We start from the raw sequence: 21,158 nt of genomic DNA on the forward strand, positions 1-21,158 counted from the left end.
ACATGCACACGCCTGATTGACAAGTTTGGCAGCTCTCAGAGGAGGTTCATTTGTACAGGTTGAAAGAAAAATAAAGAGGCCTACAGGGAAAGAACCAAACTGTTCTGTTTTGATAATTTAGGAAAACCTGAGTGAATGTTCTCTGCAGCTCCCAGGTAACATTTAAAAATCCCTCTGACCAATGTGTGGGACATTTGTGTCCCTGCCACAAAGGATGGGTCAACAGAGCCTGCCAACCCAGAGGCAGCGGGCCCTTTATTTGGCGAGGGCCACCCAGCCTAGCCATCCTCCAGCCTCAGTTGCCGGGCGAGGGTCTCCTTTCCAGGACTCCAGGCCCAGCCAGTGGCTGGGGTGGACGGGGCCCATCGCTCCCACGGCCGGGGACGCGCCGGGGCACGGGGGTCGCACCGGACAACGGCCCTCTTCCTCCCGCTCAGCTCCTGTGTCACGTTCTCACAGACTCTGCCAAGCCCTCCTCAGCCAGGAACGGTGACCCCAGACCACAGAGGGGGGTTTGTGGGACCCGCATCTACCCGTGACCTTCACCCTTACATCAAGTCCCGCTGTGGCCGGGCAGAAAAGACGTCCCAGGGCTGCGTCTGAAGCCGCAGACGGCCCGGTCTTTAGTCAACTCTCCCCGCCGCCGAGTCAGGGCTCCCCATCTGTGACTAACAGGTCTCTCGTGTCTGGTGGACACTCCTTCCAAACACCCTTCTCCCTGAGAGCAGGAGCCTAAAAGAAAACAGTGTCCTGCACCGAGAGCTTTTTACACATTTAGAGCAATGGAGAAAAAACACTCACATTCTCCCTTCCTCAAATAAACCGACTTCTCTATTGGTCCCATCCCTTGCAAACAGAAGCACTATTCAAAAGGAAAAAGAAAAAAGAAATTAAAAAAAAAGAGGCAAGAGGAAAAAAAAAAAAAAAGAACTGAATAGAAGAAAAAGAAAAGGGGGAAAAGAGAGAGGGAGAAGAGAGCGATCCCCGAGGGAGGTGGCGGAATGAAAGGCAGAGGGAAGGGAAGGAAAGCAGAGACACAAAGGGCGGGGGAGAGAAAGACAGAGCTTTGAAAGAAAGAATGTTCCAGCGTGAATACCGCGTGCAGGGGAGAAAGGCGTGCTTGAAAAGGAGCAGCCCAGAGCAGTGACCCCTCATTCACAGAAGGTGCCAATCACCGGGACAATGCAAACCCTTTCTTCTTTTCTCCTTCTCTCCTTTCTGGGGAGGGAGACGCTGAGAACGGCAAGTTAATTCCTAAAAGTACAAAAAATAAAATTTGGTTCCACTGGAGAAACATCAGTGGATACAGCCCTGCTGTAAAGGTTCCCCCCAAACTCACTACACCCCCAGGAGGAGTGCTCCCTCTCCAGGGCGCCGCGGCCTTACTGCAGGGTCGGCCGCCCCTGCCCGGCCGTGGCCTCCTCCAGGGTCCTGGGTGAGCACAGGGGAAGAGAGCCCCAGGCCGTGAAGCCGTGGTGAGGCTTGGTCTCCATGGGCAGCTCTGACCTCTGGGTGCCCCAAGGTCTCCTCCCCGAGAGCCCACGGGCCCTCACCAGGTCAAGGGCAGAGGAGGGGGGTCTGAGCGAGGCAGCTGCTCTGGCTGGAGGTGGAAGCTGGGGCGACTCACCCCGCCTGGGCAGTGTCCGCACGGTTCTCCTGCTGGGTGGCACCCAGAGGAGGCGCTTGGTCCCCAGTAGATATGTGGGGTGAATGACATTCTGAGTCAGCCCTGGGATGGACGTCCACTCGAGGGACTGCTCCCAGGGAGCCCGGCAGCCCACTTGGGCTGGGCCCTCGCTCCAGGAAGTTCTGTTAGTTCTTTCCACTGGCTGCCAACTGTCAGGCCAGTGTCCCTTACGAGGGTGGGGCCTGTGTGGACACTGAGGCTCACTCTCATGACACAGATCATCACAGACCAGCACTTTCCTGAGTTAGCGAAGACCCAAGACTGCACGGAATACAGGTGCCCAGGCCTGGACCTGCACTTCCTGTCCTGCCCTCCTTCCTGCAGTCGGACGTCAGTGAGTGCTGGGCCCGCTGCTACCGGGTGACAAAATGCCCACTCACAGCCCGCAGTCTAGTGACCAAACGCCTCCTAAAATGTTCCTCTGAGATTACAGGGGAGCGTCCCTGGTCCCCCTTCTTTGTCTCCCCTTCTCTTGTTCCTCCTGCCTTTCAGTGTCTAGCGAGTTACGAGGAAACCTGAAATGGGGTCACCTTTACGCAGAGGCTCCTTTTTCCCTGTGATCATCCAAAGGCTGGATAATGACAAATGCCTGGGGGCAGGGAGGCGGGGGAGGAAGACTGATTGGTTTATTGATTGATTGAGTGAGGCTCCAGCTTGCTCATGTGTTGGGCACACATTCTGTGCTGAGCCCAGTGGTGCGGGCTGGGATTACAGTGACGAGGAGTCCGGGCCCTGAGATGCTGGAGGCCAGTCTAGTGTTGCCTGGGGTGGGGTGGGGGGGACACAAAGGATCAGGGAAAGAAAACCCCGCCTTTGCCACCTCCATTTGGGAAAGGCTGCTATTAAGTTGGAACAGGCCCAGAAGGGCCTCCAAACCCAACAAGGAGAGAAGGGGCACATGGGAAATACAGAGGAGCAGAGAGCAGAAATTGAACTATAATCACTCTTGCATTTCAATTTGACAAAAGCAAATGCCAACAAATATTTGTCGAGCACCTGCCATGTGCCAAGCAGCTCCTGTGTGTCCCTAGGGAGACAGCAGTGAACAGGACCCAGCCCTGCCCTCAAGAACGTGTGCTGTAGCGAGAGCAACAGGCGAGAACACAGGCAATTGTAACTCGGTGTGTAAAGGAAAGGCTGAGTTACACAAGAACAGGTGCTGCGGTGCCCAGGAGGGGCCGCTTTGGGGACGTGGAGGGTCAGGAGAGCTTTTTCAGAGGAGGCGGCATGGAGGCATTTTAATATAATAAAGTGAATTAAATTTTAATTTACTTTGAAAAAGTTTTAAAGCATTTCACTGGTGAGATGCTCCAGTGTCTAGAAAGAAAAAATGGAACTGATCGACAAATTGATAGATAAAACATCCGAGAGATGTTTCCCTGATCGGTTGGTGTACTGGGAGAATCAGAGAGAGGCGCAGAGAAAAGTAACCTGGTGAGAACAACAAAGACAAAAATTAACTCTTTTGTAAAGAAGTAATCATAGTTCAGTGCTAGGCTCAGCAGTGAACAGTATTTATACTGTGGACTTACCCTAAAATTGTGATACGATGATATTAGTGAGAGAGGAGAAACGGTAGCGTGGTGGAGAGAGAAACTGTCACCTACGAGGGCATGGAGGCAACAGACGATGTCCAGCATTGGTAAATCAGGAAGCAGTAGGTGAAATATATTCTTTCAAAATACGGAGGTGAGTGGCAGACGGGAGGAGCTAAACGAGCTGGAGACGGTTAACGAGTCTGGAGGGCTGCGGCGGCTGAGTGAGGCGGTGCAAGCCTGCCGCCTCGGCGTTAGAAGCCAATTGATATTGTTTGATGTAAAAAAAGATATGGATGTATTACACTGACAAAAAACGAAATTAAAAGCAAGTAAACAAGCCCAAAAGGCACTATTAAGTCAATTCGGGATCACTCTGAACTCCCTGGAGCACTGAGCCGAGAAACAGAGGGTGCCACGCTTATGAATTTATGACAACAGCATATTTTTTTTTGAGACAGGTCTCTCACTCTGTCGCCCTGGCTAGAGTGCAGTGGCCTCACCGTAGCTAACTGCAACCTGGAACTCCTGGGCTCAGGTGATCCTCCTGCCTCAGCCTCCCCAGTAGCTGGGACTACAGGTGTGAGCCACCATGCCCGGCTAATTTTTCTATTTTTTGTAGAGATGGGGTCTCACTCTTGCTGAGGCTGGTCTTGAACTCCTGGCCTCAATCGATCCTCCGGCCTTGGCCTCCCAAAGTGCTAGGATTACAGGTGTGAGTCACCTCGCCTGGCAGAGAACAGAATTTCTTCAAGAAAGAACAGAATTCAGGGAGCTCCTGCCCAAGGCCACACATCTGGGCAGAACAGATTGGTGGGCAAGCGCCTTGGGGGAAAAACCTGCAGAGTGTTCGAATGTGGTTTTAACAACATGATCTGAAGCCCCAGAGATACCTCCCTGGAAGATTCCAGGGGGACCCAGGGACCAGGGGTCCCTACTGCTGCCTAAGGCTTCCAGGCAGGGGCCAGATCCTCGGGTGTTAACACAGCCGACTTCTTCACTGAAAGCACACGGTCTGCACACAGAGGCGGCAGTCGTCGCGGTACCGCAGGCCTGAGGTCTGGCGCGGTCACTCAGCCTCCTGGCCACCATGCCCAAAGTGCCCTCGTGCACTCTGGCTGTCACGCACATGCTCACTGCTCTCTCACCAGCCACTTCTGTTGTAGTTCATGGTCTTTCCTATAAATATAAACAGCAACATCCCACTTGCCTAGAGATCTCTTCTCTGGCAACCTCAGATTTCCCCCAAAGAGTAGAGAACTGCAGAGTATACCAAAAAGCTCAGAGAGCCCAGCATTAAATCTGATGTAAGGGCCTTTGGTGTCCCAGGCACTTTTCCTTTCATGGGACAGAGCCCCTCGCCAGGAGCCTTCGGACCCTAACCCCAACGAGCTTGGTTATCCGGCTTCCCAGACCTCAGCAGATGCGAGTTTCGAGTGCGGAGGAGGAGCAGGGAGGCAGAAGGGGCACCTCTCACTGCTGGAGGCTGTGACAGCAGCTGGCCAGGGCACAGGGCTGAAAATGACCAAATGGCAGTTTGGGGCCATTCAGGGCGGGGCAAGCAGTTCAGTACCTCAGTTCAGTAACTAAAGCTCCTAACCATGACTTGGGGTCATCAAGGTGGGTTGGACTGCATTAGATCACATTCAGTATTCTTGATGCAGAGCTCAGGGAGCGTGTGTTGGAGCCAGAGCTGAGATGCGGGGAGACTACCTTGTAACTTACTCCGTCCTGGGGCAGGAGAAGCAAAGGCATCCACTCCGAGCTGTCACGGCAGGGCACCCTGTCGTGGGTCACAGGGCTGGGCTCTGGGCCACCCTGCCTAATGCCACAGACTGGGGCACAGCCTCAACCTCTGAGGATCCCATCCGTGAAATGAAGAGGATGCCTGCCTGTCCGGGTCAGACTCACTGGACCAAGGGAAGCAATCTTCACAGTTAGCTGAAACGTTTCATAAATACAATGTAATGTTACTAAAGCCACCTCTTTTTCTGGGTGGCTGGACAAGATACGCCATCGCTGACACAAGAGTAGGGAACAAAGGCGATACCGTCAACTATCCGCTCTGCTTTAGGACTTTCTTGGACACCATGAAGCAATTATCAGGTGAGTTGTGAAACTATACAAACCCAACTTGAACATATTCAGTTAGATAAATCCAGAATCCATTCAACAAGACGGCTGGCCTGCCCAGACTCCTCAAAGCCAATGTCACATATACATACATACACAAAGCAGGGGGACTGTTCCAGATTCATAGAAGCTAAAGAAACATTAACAACCAAATGTAACGTGTGAGGCTTTTTGGATCAGGAAAAGGACCATAAAAAATGTTTTTGGAGTACAACTGGGTAAATCCACACAGGATTGTATACCAGATGATATTATTGAATAGTGGCAATGTTTTTAGGTGTCATGACAGTACAATAGTCACAAGGCTTGGTCCTGAAAGATACCTGCTGAAATACTTAGAGGTGGGCTGTCTGCAGCTCACTTTTAAGTAATTCTGCAAAACCATTTAAAAGAGAGCAAGATAGGCTAGTCCGATCGTAGTGGGCTATTAGAACTTATTAACATCAGTGTCACTAAAGTTGGTATACAACCCCCGACTGCTAAATTTGACTGGCTTAAAAAAAGATAAAAAATAAAAATAAAAGAGAGTGAGATAAAGAAAACGTGGGCCCGGCATATGGTTCACGTCTCTAATCCTAGCACTTTGGGAGGCTGAGGATTGCTTGAGCCCAGAAGTTCAAGCTTAGCCTGGGGAACACAGCAAGACCCCATCTCTATAAAAAACAGAAAAAAAATACAGGGGAATGGTGGGAAAAAAAATAAAATAAATAAATTAAAAAAAAAATTAGCTGAGCATGGTTTGGCATGCCTATAGTCTCAGCTACTTGGGAGGCCCACGCAGGATCCCTCAAGCCCAGGTTTGAGGTTGCTGTGAGCTATGATGATGCCACTGCACTCCTGCCTGGGCAACAGAGTGAGACCCTATCTCTTAAAAAACAAGACAAAACAAAACAAGAAAATGTGCTAAAATGGTAACAATGAGGGAATGGACACACTTTTCTGGTGAGTTTGAAAATTTGAAAATTTCAAAATAAACAGTTATGAGAAAACAAGCCATGCAGATGAGTTGTGACTTGTTCTCTGCATCTGCTGGGCCAACCTTTGGTTTGTTACCCAGCCTGCCCAGCGTGGAAAGTGCTGAGTTTGTGATGAAGAGATTGGCGGTCACAGTGCTACCAACATGCATGGTGCATACGGAAAATGCTATTTGGACTGTACACTGCGGTACACAGGCAAGAATGCTAAAAACCTGCCGTGGGCACCAGCTGCCCCGAAACTGCCCGGCCCAGGGGAGTCAATCCCTGGGCACTGCTTAGAGCTCCAGGGGTGGGTTCAGCACAGCACCCAGGCTCAAAGCCAGGCCCGTCGGGTGAGGGGAGTAGGCACAGACCCTCCCTTGCTTCTTCTCCTCACCAAGGCTTCCCTGGGGAAATTCACCTCTTCTCCCTCAAGCCTGTCTCTTACAGCTCTGGCAGCCGTGTCATCTGTGAACACTCTACGTGTGGTCCCGGCACCCCCTCAAGATCCTGACTTCTCTGAGAGTAGGAGCCCCACCTCCCTCATCAGAACCCGGCACCCCACACACGTCCAAAGGTCAGAAAAAAGGTTCCAGACTGGGGAGCTCACGAGTGCCTTAAATAGTAGTCGGAACCGTGAGGCACATGTCGGAGATCATTCTGATTGTAAGTTACAGCCCAGCCCTCATTCCATCCTAGCCCGGCGATAGTGCCCTCCTGGAAAGCCCAAGCTCTGCCACCCAGCAGTGGTACCCACTAGTGATCGAGATTCAGTTTCCCCTTCTGAACACAGTCCTTTCCAGCTGACTGTCTAGGGACCCTATCTCTGCTTAGTGCTCCCCGAGTTCCTTCTGCCCAGGGCTCTGGGGCTGAGTGTGCAAGGCAGCCTTCCCACTAGCAGGGAAAAGTCCCAGTGCATTCAGCCAGCTCCTGCCACCTTCCTAAGGCCCTCACGGGGGATTCCCAGGACCTGTGGTCCTAGGAGAGTAAATCAAACACCCAGGCTGGATCCAACCCCCAGAGACTCTGGTGATTGCTTTTTAAATTTTTTTTAAAAATAAGAGATGGGGTCTTCCTGTGTTACTCAGGCTGGAGTGCAGTGGCAATTCACAGGTGCTATCCCATTGCTGATCAGCACGGGAGTTTTGACCTGCTCCATTTCCAACCTGAGCTGATTTATCCCTCCTTAGGCAACCTGGTGGTCCCCCGCTCCCAGGAGGTCACCACACTGATGCCAACTTAGTGTGGACATGGGACAGGCACAGTGCACTACAGCCTAGAACTCCTGGACTCCCAAGTAGCTGGGACTCCTTGTGTGTGCCACTGCACCCAGGGACTCTGGTAATTTTTTTTTTTTTTGAGACAGAATCTTGTTCTGTTGTCCTGGGTAGAGTACAGTGGTGTCATCATAGCTCACTGCAACCTCAAACTCCTGGGCTCAAGCAATCCTCCTGCCTCAGCCTCCCATGTAGCTGGGATTACAGGCACGCGCCACGATGCCTGGCTAATTTTTCTATTTTTTAGTAGAGACGGGGTCTCGCTCTTGCTCCAGCTGGTCTCAAACTCCTAAGTTCAAACAAACCTCTCGCTTTGGCTTCCCAGAGTGCTAGGATTACAGGTGTGAGCCACCATGCCTGGCCAACTTTGGTAATTTCTAAAAGCCTTTCAAGTGATTCAAATGTGCACCAGGGTTGAGACCCCCTGGCCACCCCCAGCCCCTCCAAGTCCTCCAAGCTGAGCCAGGCCTTTAACCCAGCCCCACTCCCCTCCTCCCGGCCACTGCTGGCTTGCCACCTTCAGCCTGTCCTGTGTGCCATCCCTCCAGGGATGCTCCCCTCCTCTTCACCTCTCCACCTTCCCAGAACTCCTGCATTTTTCCAAGTGTGGTTCAAGCGTCTCTTCAGCAATCTGGGCTGTCTCTCCAGGAGGGCAGGAGAATTCTCTCCAGTGGAACTGGGGACAGTGGCCAGAGATGGGGTCACTGAGGTAGGCAGCACGTTGAAGGCCATGTGGAGGGTCCAGTCTCAGGCATCAGGAAGCCAGGGGAGGGTTTTGGGAAAGGAAATAACGTGATCTCGCACATGTGTTGAAGATGCTTCTGGTTCCTGAGTGCAGAGCATGGGGGCGGGGGCCATGCCAGTGCCCTGGGCTTCTCTGTTTAACCCTTTCCACACCCTGCCCCACCCCCAGCTCCAGGCCTGCATGGGAGCGGCTGTCCTTGGGAACGATGGCCAGGTCTGTCACCAGAAAGAATGGAGCAGGCTTTCTTCCCAGTATGGCCAGTAGGGCTGACAGCTGAATGTGGGGAGGGGGTGGTGAGTGACGAATGCTAACAATGAGAATTCATTCCAGGCTCCCAATGGGCAGAGACCATCTGGACAGAGCCAGAGGCCACTGAGGGGACGTCCCTCGGTGGGGAAGGAGCTGGCTCCAGCCACTTCAGAGAGAGGCTTCAGAAACCCAAGGAGCACTCGCCTGGTGTCATTCAAAGGAACATTAAAAATCGAACGGCGCCCAGTGAATGGATGGGAAATGTTACACAGCAGACCTGAGGAGGGTTTTCCCCCAGATAAAAGCAATGGAAAGAGGAAGAGAGAAACAGAGGTGGAGGGAGGGAGGGGGCAGCGAGAGTGAAGAGGAAGAACGGGGGATGGAGGGAGGGAGGGTCTCAAAGCTTCCTGAGTTTACAGAAAGAAAGGGGGAAACAGGGTAGAGAAGAACAAAAAGGCGAAGTTGAAGTGCTTTGCTTCCAAGTGGAGGCCGCTCCGGCCCTTGGGGAAGCTGCTTGTGGGCAGCGTGGGGACAGTCTCAGCGCCCTCGGCTGCTTTGCACGTCAAGTCCCTCTTCCACCCAAGAGAAGCCCAACCTCGCCGCCCTCGGAAGCATCAGAACTTCACAAGGCTGGGAAATGCTGAGGCCGGGCTGCCTCGGGTCGTGCGACTGTGCTGCTGCCCGGGGCCCTCACTTGGCTTCATGCTTTGCCGTCGCCCTCTCAAAATTCTCACCAATTTTCACACGTGGGGCCTGCATTTTCATTTTGCCTGGCCCTGAAAATTATGTAGCCAGTCCTGGCTGACCTTTCCAGAGGACATTGTTGCTAGAAAGGCGGGTGCAGGAAGGCAGTGGGCTGGCTCCGGCTGCTGATAGCTGTTTGCTATCCAAATACACGTCCCAGTGTTGTTGACTCAGCCACCAGGTATTAGGAAGTACGGGGCTTCCCGGCCCAGCTGGAGAGCAGGGCCTGACTCAGACGAGATGTGCGAGGAGCTGTATGTGTGCTGGAAAGTGTCATCTTTCAAGAAGCCGCGAGGGTTTGCCAGACACTAGGGACAAAACGGTCCTAACCCCGTCCCTGCACATGAAGAAGCATGCGCCATGCTAAGGCCGGAAAGCCGGCCTGCTGACACCCACCTGGCCCTGGGAGACCTGCCTTCTGCAGTCGGCCCCCTGCAGAGGCAGCGGGGACAGCTGTGCAAGCCTGTCCACATCTGTGAGCTGATGGGCTCGTCTGTTCAGATGTCACTGCTGTGGGAGCCAAGCGGCCAATGCGGAGCCAGGGCAGGAAGCCACAGCTCGTCACTGGCACCCCACAGCCAGGAAGCCAAGACCATGACCTGTGTCTCCACCCCCACACCACTCACCAGGCCGCCGTGTGGTTGCCAAGTCTCCACGTGAAGTGGTGAGGCAGATCCAGCTTAACACCATGGCCACAGGCCTGTGCCCAGCCCAGCCCAGCAGCCTCCCCGTCCTAAGCAGCATTCCCGCTCTCTCCCTGGTTCTTCACTCAAGGGACGCTAAAATCCCAGCTCTGCAGGGGCCTCTTCCCCTTGCCAGAACCTCCCTCCTGAGGACCAGAGGCAGAGGCCCTGCAGACTCCTCTTCCACCAGCAGGAAAATCCTGGAGGGCGCTAATAGCATCCTTTCCGAAGGCTTGCAACTCAAAGACTGCAAATCTCTCAGGCCCAACCTGGGCGTGACTTTAAAGAGAACTAAGTCTCCCCGCAGGTGCCAGGTGTGCAAGGGAAATGCACCTGCAGGCAAAACCTGAGGCAGCTGGAAACTGCGTGCCCCACCCTCAGCCAGAAGGAAGCAGGCTCAGAAGGCCTGCGAGTGTCCTGGGCCCTGGGGTAGCAGGAGGGCAGACAGACCCCTCAGAAGGGGCAGGAGAGAAAGCCGGTGAGGCAGAGGCCAGAGAGGAGGTCCAGCCGCGCTGCCAGGCTTCCCTCACTGCCGGGCAGGGCCCTCCAGGAGCTGAGTTAATCAGCAGGAAACCGAGATGGCTGTTTCCTGACAATCCCGCCATTGCCACTGCCGCCGCCGCCACAGGCACAGGACACACAGACACACGGACACACGCACACATACACACACACAGGAATTTGTAAGTAGGGAGGGCAGCTGGAAACTTCCTGGGGACATACAATGCAATCCACTTTTTCAAATAATACAGACAAAACAACACAAAGAATCCTCTCTTTCCTTAATGCAATCCATGCGCAGAGCCTTTTGCATGTGGTATCTCATTTATGTCTGGCACAAGAACCCCTCCAGGAGTCACTGTCATTCCCCTATTTTCTAAACTCTGAGACCCAGAGAAGGAAAGTCAGTAGACCAAGGTCACCCAGCTGGGAGTGCCCAAGTTTTAGACCCAGGGCTGGCAGGACTTAGAAAGCTCTCTCTTAACGGAACTCGGAACTCGGAACTCGCTCTACCTTAGATCAATGAATCTCTGCCCCAGGCTCAGTGATCAGAGTTCAAAGGGAGTCCAAGGGTTCAACAGAGTGGCGGTGGGCCTGGGGCCAAGCCCCTTCTGTATGAACTGTCATGTTAGACTGTGGAGGGCAGGGTGGGGGTGAGAAGGCTCTGCCTCCCCCAACTCTTCTCCCACTTTCCACTTCTAAAGCTTAAAAGCAGCCTCCGACTGCAAACTTTCACCACTTTAACATCCCCAGTGCCTCTCCAACTCTCTGCAGTGAAAGGTCAGTTTTATTTATCTTAATCCTTTGTAGACCTAACAGCAACAAGCAGCCCTTGGTCCTGAGACCTGTCACATGAGGTCAAAGATGGCCATAAAGATGTCCACACCCTGTTCAAGATGCGGCCACTGATCACCCACTTAGACATCACGGCAACGCCAAACTGTACAAGTTTCTGAACAGTATTCTCGGTTTCTGTACCTAAGCTCTTCTGGTAAGTAATGGGTAGCACTGTGCAGAGCTTTCATGTGGCACTGGACTAAGAAAGTATGAAAGTGTTTATAAATTAAAGAACTTTAAATGCAGAACATATATTTCCTTTCAAATGAAAATTCTAGTCACAGGTGAGAGTACCTCAAATTTTCCCTTTCTTGATATTTCAAACACCCACTTCTTTTTTTTTTTTAGACACAGGGTCTCAAATTTTTGTTGCTTGGGCATGAGGGCAGTGGCATGATCATAGCTCATTGCAACCTCTAACTCCTGGGCTCAAGGGATTCTCCCGCCTTAGCTGCCCAAGTGGCTAGAACTATAGGCGCCCTGCTAATTTTTCTATATTTTGTGGAGACGGGGTCTTGCTATGTTGCTCCAGCTGGTCTCGAACTCCTGGCTTCAAGCGATCCATCTGCCTCAGCCTCCCAGAGTGCTAAGATTACAGGCGTGAGACATCGCACCCAGCCTGAGCATTCTTAATTGTCACTTTTTGGGGAGCATTTAATTTTCCAAGCTCATCTCGTCTGCCTCTCTTCTGTCTTAAAATACATTTTAAGAAAATAGTGCTTTTAAGTTTCTTAAGTGTTCTTGGAACTTACATTCAACTACATGTGGCCTGCTGAGCTCCATGGAGCTGGGGTTTAAAGAGAACGTTCTGTCAATGAGGAATTCGCAGATGCTCCGTGTACAGTATAAAGTTAGCAATCCTTAACCATGTTCACAGCTCCGCTGGGTTCCTCTAGATGAAAACGGGCTTTGGTTTATACTAGCCCAAGCATCTGCAGTTTTAATCTCAGAAGAAAAAGGCCACCAGAACAGTTCACAGTTGGGCCCAGTTGGCCATGACGACACTGGCACCTAGGAACCACCTACTATATTTTAAGATGCAGACTCTTGGGTCCCACCCAGATGTAGTGGATTTGGGGCTGGGCCCAGGGAACCGCATTTCACCAAGCTCCCCAAGAGGGAATAATAAATGGGGTGGTCACTGAATATGCACCCACTGCATAAGAACCAGGAGTGATGGGATGTGACCAGTGGCTCAAGAAGTTTGCTCTTGGGAAAGCAAAACAAGCCTAAACAAAAGCAACTGGGTTTATTCCACTGGGGCAGGTGCTGTGTAAAGACCTGGCCTTGAAAGACCAGAGTTCTAGTTTTTAAGAACTTTCCGTGTGTCCTTAGGTGAGCCACTTAACCTCTCTAGTCATCTGACTCCCTCAAAGGAGATAGGAAGGGTGAGAGAGCACTGCTTTCCAAACGCGCTGAGAATCACCTGGGGATCATGTTAAAAATGCTGATTCTGCCCAGTGCACTGTAGTCCCAGCTACTCAAGAGGCCGAGGCCAGAGGATCGCTTGAACCCAGGAGTTAGAGTCCAGCCTGGACAACATAGTGAGACCCTGTCTTAAAAAAAAAACAAACAAATGCAGATTCTTGTTCAGGAGGTCTGGGGTGCGGTGAGACACACTGCATTTCTAACAAGCTCCAGGTGCTGCCGCATCCTTGACCCCCCCAGGGTGCATGTCAATCCCCAGAGTCTATGCTGAGCTACTACACTCACACAGCTAGGTCTTCTCTTTCATTCAGTTCAGTCAGTGTGTTGGAGTGCACTCATGACCATCATTCTAATTTATGAACAAAACCATCACTACTGACTATTGGGTCCACAACCTCATGAGCTGAGTCTAAGCCACCAATTCCAATGTTTATTTAAAAAAGAAAAAGAAAAAGCCATTTCATTTATGTTGGTATCCATTTGTTACCAAACAATTCAATAAGCACTATGTATGTATGTATGTATGTATTTTAGAGATAGCCTCTTCACTCTGTTGCCCAGGCTGGAGTGGTGCAGTGGTACAATCATAGCTCATCACAGCTCACTGCAACCTCAAACTCCTTGAACCTCAAGCCATCCTCCTGCCTCAGCCTCCTGGGTAGCTGGGACTACAGGCACCACCATGCCTAGCTAATTTTCTGTAGAGATGGGGTCTCAATGCGTTACCCAGTCTGGTCCCAAAGTCCTGCCTCGGCCTCCCAAAGCGCTAGGATTATAGGCATGAGCCACTGCACTTGGCCCCACAAGCAATTTTTTTAAAAATCTGAAATAACCCTCTTTGCAGCACTTTGTACTTGTAGAAATACACCTCTTTCCTTCTGAGTACATGCGATCATCCCATTGGGAAGGTGGTCTGCTTGGTGTCCCCATCCCCTACTGGTTAACTAACACTCTGGTGGGATGTGTTCAGAGTGTGCAACTGGGGCCTGGCACATAGTAAGTGCTCAACTAATGCCAGCTGTTGCTGTTCATAGATAAGGAAATTGAAGTCCAGAAGGCTTGTAATTTGCTCAAAGTCATGTTCTTGGCAAAACCAAAGACTTGCCCTGGAACCCATACCTCTTTCCTCTGTGCCTCAGTTTTCTCATCCATAAATTGGAAATGATAACAGTTGCTAATTCTTATGATTGTTGTGAATATTAAATGAGAGAATTCTGTAAATGCACTTAGCCTGGCCTCTAGTAAGCACTCAATAAGTAACTGCTCATATGGTCATTATTATCAAGTCTGAAAGACTAAAAATGCCAAAAATCCATTCCCATCTGAGCTAGAGTTTGTTTATTCCCCATGGTTGGTATTAGCACTACCTGCCCTGGTGATGGTGAATGGCTAGAATGGCCCCTACACCTTGCTGGGGCCTTTCAGATCGGACCAGGGGAGCTCACCACACTAAATACCCCAGCCCATAATACATACCTGGCCGGTGCCCTCTCTCTGGGAGCCCAGCTGGGGGAATCAAACGTGTTCCTGGGCCAAACCTCTCTGAGAAGCTTCCCAGTAGGTACTCATTCAGCACAAATTTACTATGTCCATAATGTGCCAGGCACGAGGATAGGTATCAGGAAATAAAATAACAGCAATAAACAAGTGCACAGCCTTTCCTTGCTATGAGCTTATAAAACTATAACGTGGGTATAAATTGCTCTTTATAAATTAAAATTTTCCATTATAAAATTAATAAGCCAGGTGCAGTGGCTCACACCTATAATCCCAGCACTTTGGGAGGCTAAGGTGGGAGGATCACTTGAGGCCAAGACTTCGAAACCAGCCTGAGTAACACAGTGAGACACTGTCTCTACCAAAAAAAAATAAGAAAATTAGCCAAGAGTCCCAGCTACTTGGGAGGCTGAGACAGGAGGATTGCCTGAGCCCAGGAGTTCAAGGCTGCAGAGAGCTAGGATGGCACTACTGCACTCCAGCCCGGGGAACAGAGCAAGACCCTATCTCTAAAAAAATAAAATTAATAAAACCACCAATTACAAAGAGTTTGAAAAAGATGTAAGAGTAAAAAATTAATGCTCTCACCCTAACACAACCACTTCTTGTGTATTTCCTCCTGGTCTTCATGCATGTCCTTTTCACATGGTTTTGATCATGGTGTACACAATCTGGGGTCCTGCTTGTTCTCCCTTACCTGGATGCCACAGCAATTTTCTGTGTTGCTCATTCCACATTCCATGGAATGTGGAGGCTATTCACACAGGTCACCATGTGCCTGCTCATTGTCACACGGGAGGACATGCAATTGCTTCCAATCTGCCTACAGACGTCCTCCCAATCATCTTCATGGATTGGTGCACAGAGAAGATAAAGTGAAGAGGCAAATGTCATGTAATCTGATGGTGTCAGAAGGGCCTGGGTCGAATAATGACACTGTGTGAACTTCAGCAAGCTACTTAACCTCTCTAAACCTCAATTTTCCATAAAATGGGCTCAACACCACCTTCATAGAGTTGTAGAGAGGATCACACAGGACACCATTGATAAAACTCTCAACGCAAGACTTGCACAATAAACGTGCACTTTCTTTTCTCTTACACATCAGAAGGTCATGACTGTGACTCCTAAATGCCTTCTCAATGACTGGGACAAGCTGCGGAGACACCCGTGGAGCATGGTGTGGAAGCTTTCCACACCTTCCTCTGCACAGATTGCTTAATGCTGGTGATTTAGGATTCGTATTCAGGACAGAAGTGATATGCATTCTGCAACTTTCTTCAAAATGGTTCAGGAAAAACATATATACATGTCCAGATGGAGCAAATATGGCAAATGTTAGCATCTGTTCTATCTAGGCCATGGGTATATGGGTATTTACTGTAGTATTCCTTTAACTTTTCTAAATATTTAGAATTTTTTTATAAACTCTTTAAGAATACTCTTGCTAACTTAAAAGGTAAAAAACAGTATACTTTAAAAACTTGCATTGCACTGGTTTATTTATTCAACAAATACTAATTCAATACAGTCAACAAATATTAACTCAATATAGTCTCTACCATGCAGTGATTTGAGCTGGTCCCTAACGTCATGGAGCATACCATTCAGCATTTTCTTTAGGTCAAGTATTTATTTGCTAATTATATTGTCTGTTCACATTGTCTTCCAAGTTTAAATCTTGATTTTTAAAAACCAATCTACATAGGATCTTGGTAGGATTAAATTATCAACTCTTTATGTATCTAATTTATGATAAGATCTTTTCCCCTAGGCTCTCACTTGTTTTGTAGACTACATAGAGAAGTCACAGTTTTTTAATGTAGTCAAATCTGTTGAATTTTTTGATGACTTTTTCTATTGGTTCTAATCTTTGGAAATCAACCTTTAGCTCAAAATTTGGTATAGATTAAATTATACTTACTGTTATTTTTGCTCTTTCTCTATATTTATATATTACTGTTTTAGTATTATTGTGTTGATCAAAATCTTAAAAGTAATGTTAAATAATGATGGTGATGACAGGCCTCGGTATTATGTTACTGGCTTTAACAGGAATGCCTCTAGCGTTTAACAGTTAATTATAGCATTGGCTACTGGTTTGAAACAGATATTCTTGATCATGCTAAGAATACACCCTTCTATTCCCTCTTTGGTGTATTGATTAGGTAGACATGGTTGTTCAATTTAATCACTTCCCCCTTGCATATTTTGGAAATAATACAGTTTTACTTCTTCAACTCATTCGCATGAAGTTGTTACTATATTAAGCTTTGTTCATATTGACTATTCTTCCCTCCTGCCCCACTGGGTTATAGAGGATGACTTGTTTAGTATATTATTGAATTCTATTTCCTTACCTAGCATTTTCATTTTTTAATATGGTCTCTCCACCACGTTTAATATCAGGCTGATTTTGCTTTATTGAATGAACTGGAGAGCTCTCCATCTTTTGCTAAGCCATGGAATAGCTTAACGTTATCAGTATTATCAAATTCAAAATAATTAACTAGCAAAAACACTTGGGACCAGTGTCTTCTTTGGGTACAGAGGCAGTACTTTGATAAGGATTGCAATTTTTTTTCTCAATTAGCAACATATACATTTTCAGAAAAGCATGCATTTAATTGAGATTTTGAAATTATGCCTATTGCTGTGCATAAATTTTCTATTATTTTAAAATCTCCTCTATATTTACTGCAATATCCTATTTCTTATTCCCATTATTTTTCTCATTTCTCCCTTTTATTTCTCAAATAGATTTGCCAGAGGTTAGTCTACTGTTTGTTTAAAAACAGAATCAGCTCTTGGATATATTTGCTAATTTCACTGTGTTTCTGTTTTCTAATTCATTTACTTCTGCCTTTATCTTTACTATTTTTTTCCTCCTGTTTTCCTTAGGGGCTGTTTTTATTCTTTTTTTCTAAGAGCTCAGGCTGAATGCTTGGTTTATTCCCTTTTTCTCTCTCCCTTTTTAATAAAAGCATTTAAGCCTATGAGAATAGTGCCAGCTGTCTCCCATAGGTTTGGTTATGTGGCATTCTGGTTTTCAATGCTTTCTAAATATTTGTCACTATATTCTTTATTTCTTCCTTGACCCAATGGCAATTTAAGAGAGTGCTTTACAATTTTTCAAGTGGTGGGTTTTAGTTTTCGTTTGTTTAAATTTACAATATTTTGGCGAGGTTTACTGCATGGTGATCAAAGGACTCCCCGACTGGCAGAATTTCTGTTTTGGGCAGCATGTGAGTTCTTGCAGTTGGTTACTGGTAGCTGACAGAAATGTTTGCAAAGCATATGCTCACTTGCAAAGCCCATGTGCTTTTTTAAAGTTTTTGTTTGCCATAATGTTATGTCAAATGAAAAAGGATATAAAGTTCAATGTGCTTGTAACCATGTTCAAAATACAATATATTTACATATATGTATGGAAAAAAGACTATGAGGAAATACACAGTAGTACTAAATGGTGTTGGGAATTTCCAGTTTGTGAGATGAGTAATTTTACTTTCTTTACACTTTTCTGTTCTTATCAAATTTTTTATATAACCATAAGGTTGACTATTTTAATAATAAGATTTATTCAAACGTTTATTTGCCCAGGGTTTAGTAACAGAAATGCTCTGCTATTGGAACCGTGTTTCAGCAAAGCTCCCCCTGGCAAGAGAGTTAAGAAATCCACCAAGAAAGATCTGAGGAATAATCTAATTTGGATCCAAAAGAGCATTGACACCTGAAGACCATGGCCCCGTGAGGGACTCCCTGTCACTCTGGCTCTAGAGGTCCCCTCTGGAGGAGGAAATTGATTCCCAGGGCATCAGAAGAACCCCCCTCATTCCTCCATGTCCCCCACTCTCAAATGAGCCCCCCCCTTGCTGTGATGGCTGAGTTTTCCCTCAGAGGGAAAAGACAAGTATATGAAAAACTGAAATCCAATCACTGCAACTGATCCGTGCAGGCTTTTATTTTTTTCCTTCCTCAACATGATCTCTAAGGCCCACTCAAAAATCTGCATTTTCAACCCAAGGTCAACTGAGAGAGACCAACTGAATTCAGACGAACTCTGGCCAAACCCTCAGCGTGGGCCCTTGCAAATGGAAAAGGTGGCTGATGTTCGCCAGGGATGTTCTACAACCGGCTTCTGCCTCCCACCCCAACACCGGCAGCTCTGGAGAAGAGGTGGCCAAAAACCCCAGGGAGATCCAGAAGTCTGCTCCCTGACTGCCCACCCCAGACGCAAACAGGGACAGAGGTGGAGGTGGAGGGCGAGGCAGCAGGGATGAGAGAGGATGAGACAGAGAGGGGGCGTGGCAGGAAGTGTTCCAGAGTGAGCTGGTTCCTGGGGGACCCATCAATTCACAAGCACGTGACCAGCGAATGCCCAGCCCAGGTGCCATGGCCCTGTAGCCACCTGGCCTCCTTCCCCTCACATTTACTGCTGTTAATGGGAGTCATCTTGCACTGGGGTCTTCCTCCTGTCTCTCTGCCCTCGGTCCTCACTGAGCTGAACCCTCTGTACTCGCCAGCGGGGAGAAGGGAGACAAGTGTGCCCAGGAGGAAGGGGCACAGATGGGCCAACAGCTATCTCAACCGGCATCCAATGAGCCCCCCACCCAGTCTGGCGGCGAGTTTGGGTCCACCAGAGTCAAAGGGAGGAAGACACTGCTAGAAAGTCTGGGGAAGAGAATCCTGACTGCAGTGTCCTTTTTTTCAGGGAATGTATTAAAATGGCCAATCAAATATGGCAAGGGCCAAAAGAAGTGCAGTGGCGGGCAGAGATACTGGTGTGCCCGGTGCCGCAGTGGAGCGTCCTGCCCCCTGGGCATGCTCACCACCTGGGCATGGCTTAGGGAAGGGGTGTGGAGGAGGGTCGCATCATGCTGCCAGGGAAAAGAACCACAGACATCCCTTCTCTACAAACCTGGCCACCTGTCCCCCATGGCTTCCTATGTCCACACAGAGCCCCACCCACCACCTGGTAGTGACCTTCAAGCATGTTTACACTCAAACCTGATGCCACCTACAGGCACCAGCTTCCCACCCTCTGCTCCACAAAGTGTCTATACGGTGGGTTGAACCCCCCAGTTCAGAAAGCAGCCAAGGGCTTGTGGCCATCACTCTTAAGAATGTTCCCTAGAGAAGGAGCATTCCCAGTGTGTCAGCCAGCAGAAGAACTTGTGCAGGGAGAATGGAAGTGAGCAAGTGTTTCAGCTCTAATTTTTATTTCCAAGTCACCAGGCTCTCCAGGGGCTCATGACCCACCTCTGTATCTCCTGCTTTACTTTTCTGGCAGGTGCTAGGAGTTGGGTGGAGTCAATGGATGGAGTGTGATCTTTGGACTCAGTGACATCTGGTTCAAATCCCGCTACCACCCCTTGTAGGAGGTGAGGCCTTGGGGAAGCAGCTACCTTTATGACCCTCAATTTTCCTATCTCTAAAATGGGTACAGGAATGCTTCTTCTCACTCGGTCATTGAATTAAAAGAGTCTGGCCCAGGATCTGGCCTACAGCAGGTGCTCAGGTAACATCGGCTCTCCTTATCTTCCCCTAGCCAGGATTGGGGGGATCCCAGCCTGAAGATGTCATGTACTCAAGCAACATTTCAAAAGAGCTCCCTACATTCTCAAATGGATTCAGTGACTATAAATATGTATTAAGAACACGCCCCAGTGGAAAAATTTTACTTGGGGTTATTTCTCAGTGAGTTTTACAAAACACAATCAAGCATATAAAATGTACTTTTGTAAATTATCTAAAAACAGCTGGTGCAAAGCAGAAATTCTAGGTGAAATGAGAAGGAATTCAAGCAAAAGTGCCACATTTATTCCTCAGAGGAGTTTCTCAGCTCTCAGGTCAACTTTTCCAAGAGGATTTCCCCACATGGATTCACAACAACATAGGCCCCAAGTCCCCGGGTTTATGCCAGAGTGCTCTGTCACGCTGATTCTTGGCTCAGAACCCCTGGGTAGCCCCCCCAGGCCTCTGGATGAAGTCTAAGCCTCCTGACACATTCTCAGTCAGCCCCTGCCTCCTGCCATCCCACCTGCACCAGACCACCTCTGACTCCTCACGTGTGTCCTGTGCTGCCTTTGCATGTTTTAGACCCCCATGCTTCCCTCATCTGCTGAGACTCCGCTAAATGCCACCTCCACCAAGCAGTCTTCCCTACACCCACCCATGCCCCCAACACATTCTTACGCGTATATATCCGATATCTAGTACCTTTTCCGGATTGCAGGCTCGCTGGGGAAAGAGACCATGTCCTTCACCCTTATGTCAGAGCTGGCACGTGGTAGGTACTTAGTAAATGTCTGCTGATTAAACGAAGGAATGAAGAAATGACAAGGGGAGAGTTTTAAGAGAACAGCGCATTCAGGATGGCACAGATCTCTCTCCTGACCTCACAGCCCTGTGGTCCGCAGGTGATAATGACAACCATGCGTTACATAAGCACAGAGCACAGCTGAGGAAAAGTAGGCTCTTGAGCCCATTTCACAGTCTGTGACACCGAGGCTGAGGGTGCTATGGCTCATCGGGGCTGAGACGATAAGCTCAGGCTGGCACATATGGCTCCTCTGGTCCTGAATCCTGTGACTTGATGGTGAGGTCCTCCCCTTGCCCCTGAGCCCACTTCTGTGGGGACCTTTTAGCTCTGCACCTGCCTGTGGGGAGAAGAGTGGCTCTGTGTTTCCCTGTCTAATGCAGATCTCCATCCTACAAAGGACGCAGTTGAGAGAGCTCTGACCAGGGCTGCTCCCCAGGGCTGAGAAGGTGCCAGGTCAGAAGTCCGAACACACATTGGGGCAAACACCAGACTCCGTCTCAAGCCACCAAGAGCCAGGACCCTCACCCTTGGACCCCACATCCCCCACACTGCTAAGCGGGG

At 49.1% G+C, this 21,158-nt stretch overlaps 1 protein-coding gene across 1 annotated transcript in view; it reads right to left on the reverse strand.

The window, feature by feature from the left end:
- The window catches only part of ZNF710 (zinc finger protein 710), a 67,793-nt gene that overhangs the window by 29,409 nt on the left and 17,226 nt on the right, over window positions 1–21,158 (reverse strand). The gene's annotated exons all lie outside the window — the stretch shown is intronic.

Source organism: Eulemur rufifrons, chromosome 3, assembly GCF_041146395.1.
Source record: "Eulemur rufifrons isolate Redbay chromosome 3, OSU_ERuf_1, whole genome shotgun sequence".
NCBI classification, from domain to species: domain Eukaryota; kingdom Metazoa; phylum Chordata; class Mammalia; order Primates; family Lemuridae; genus Eulemur; species Eulemur rufifrons.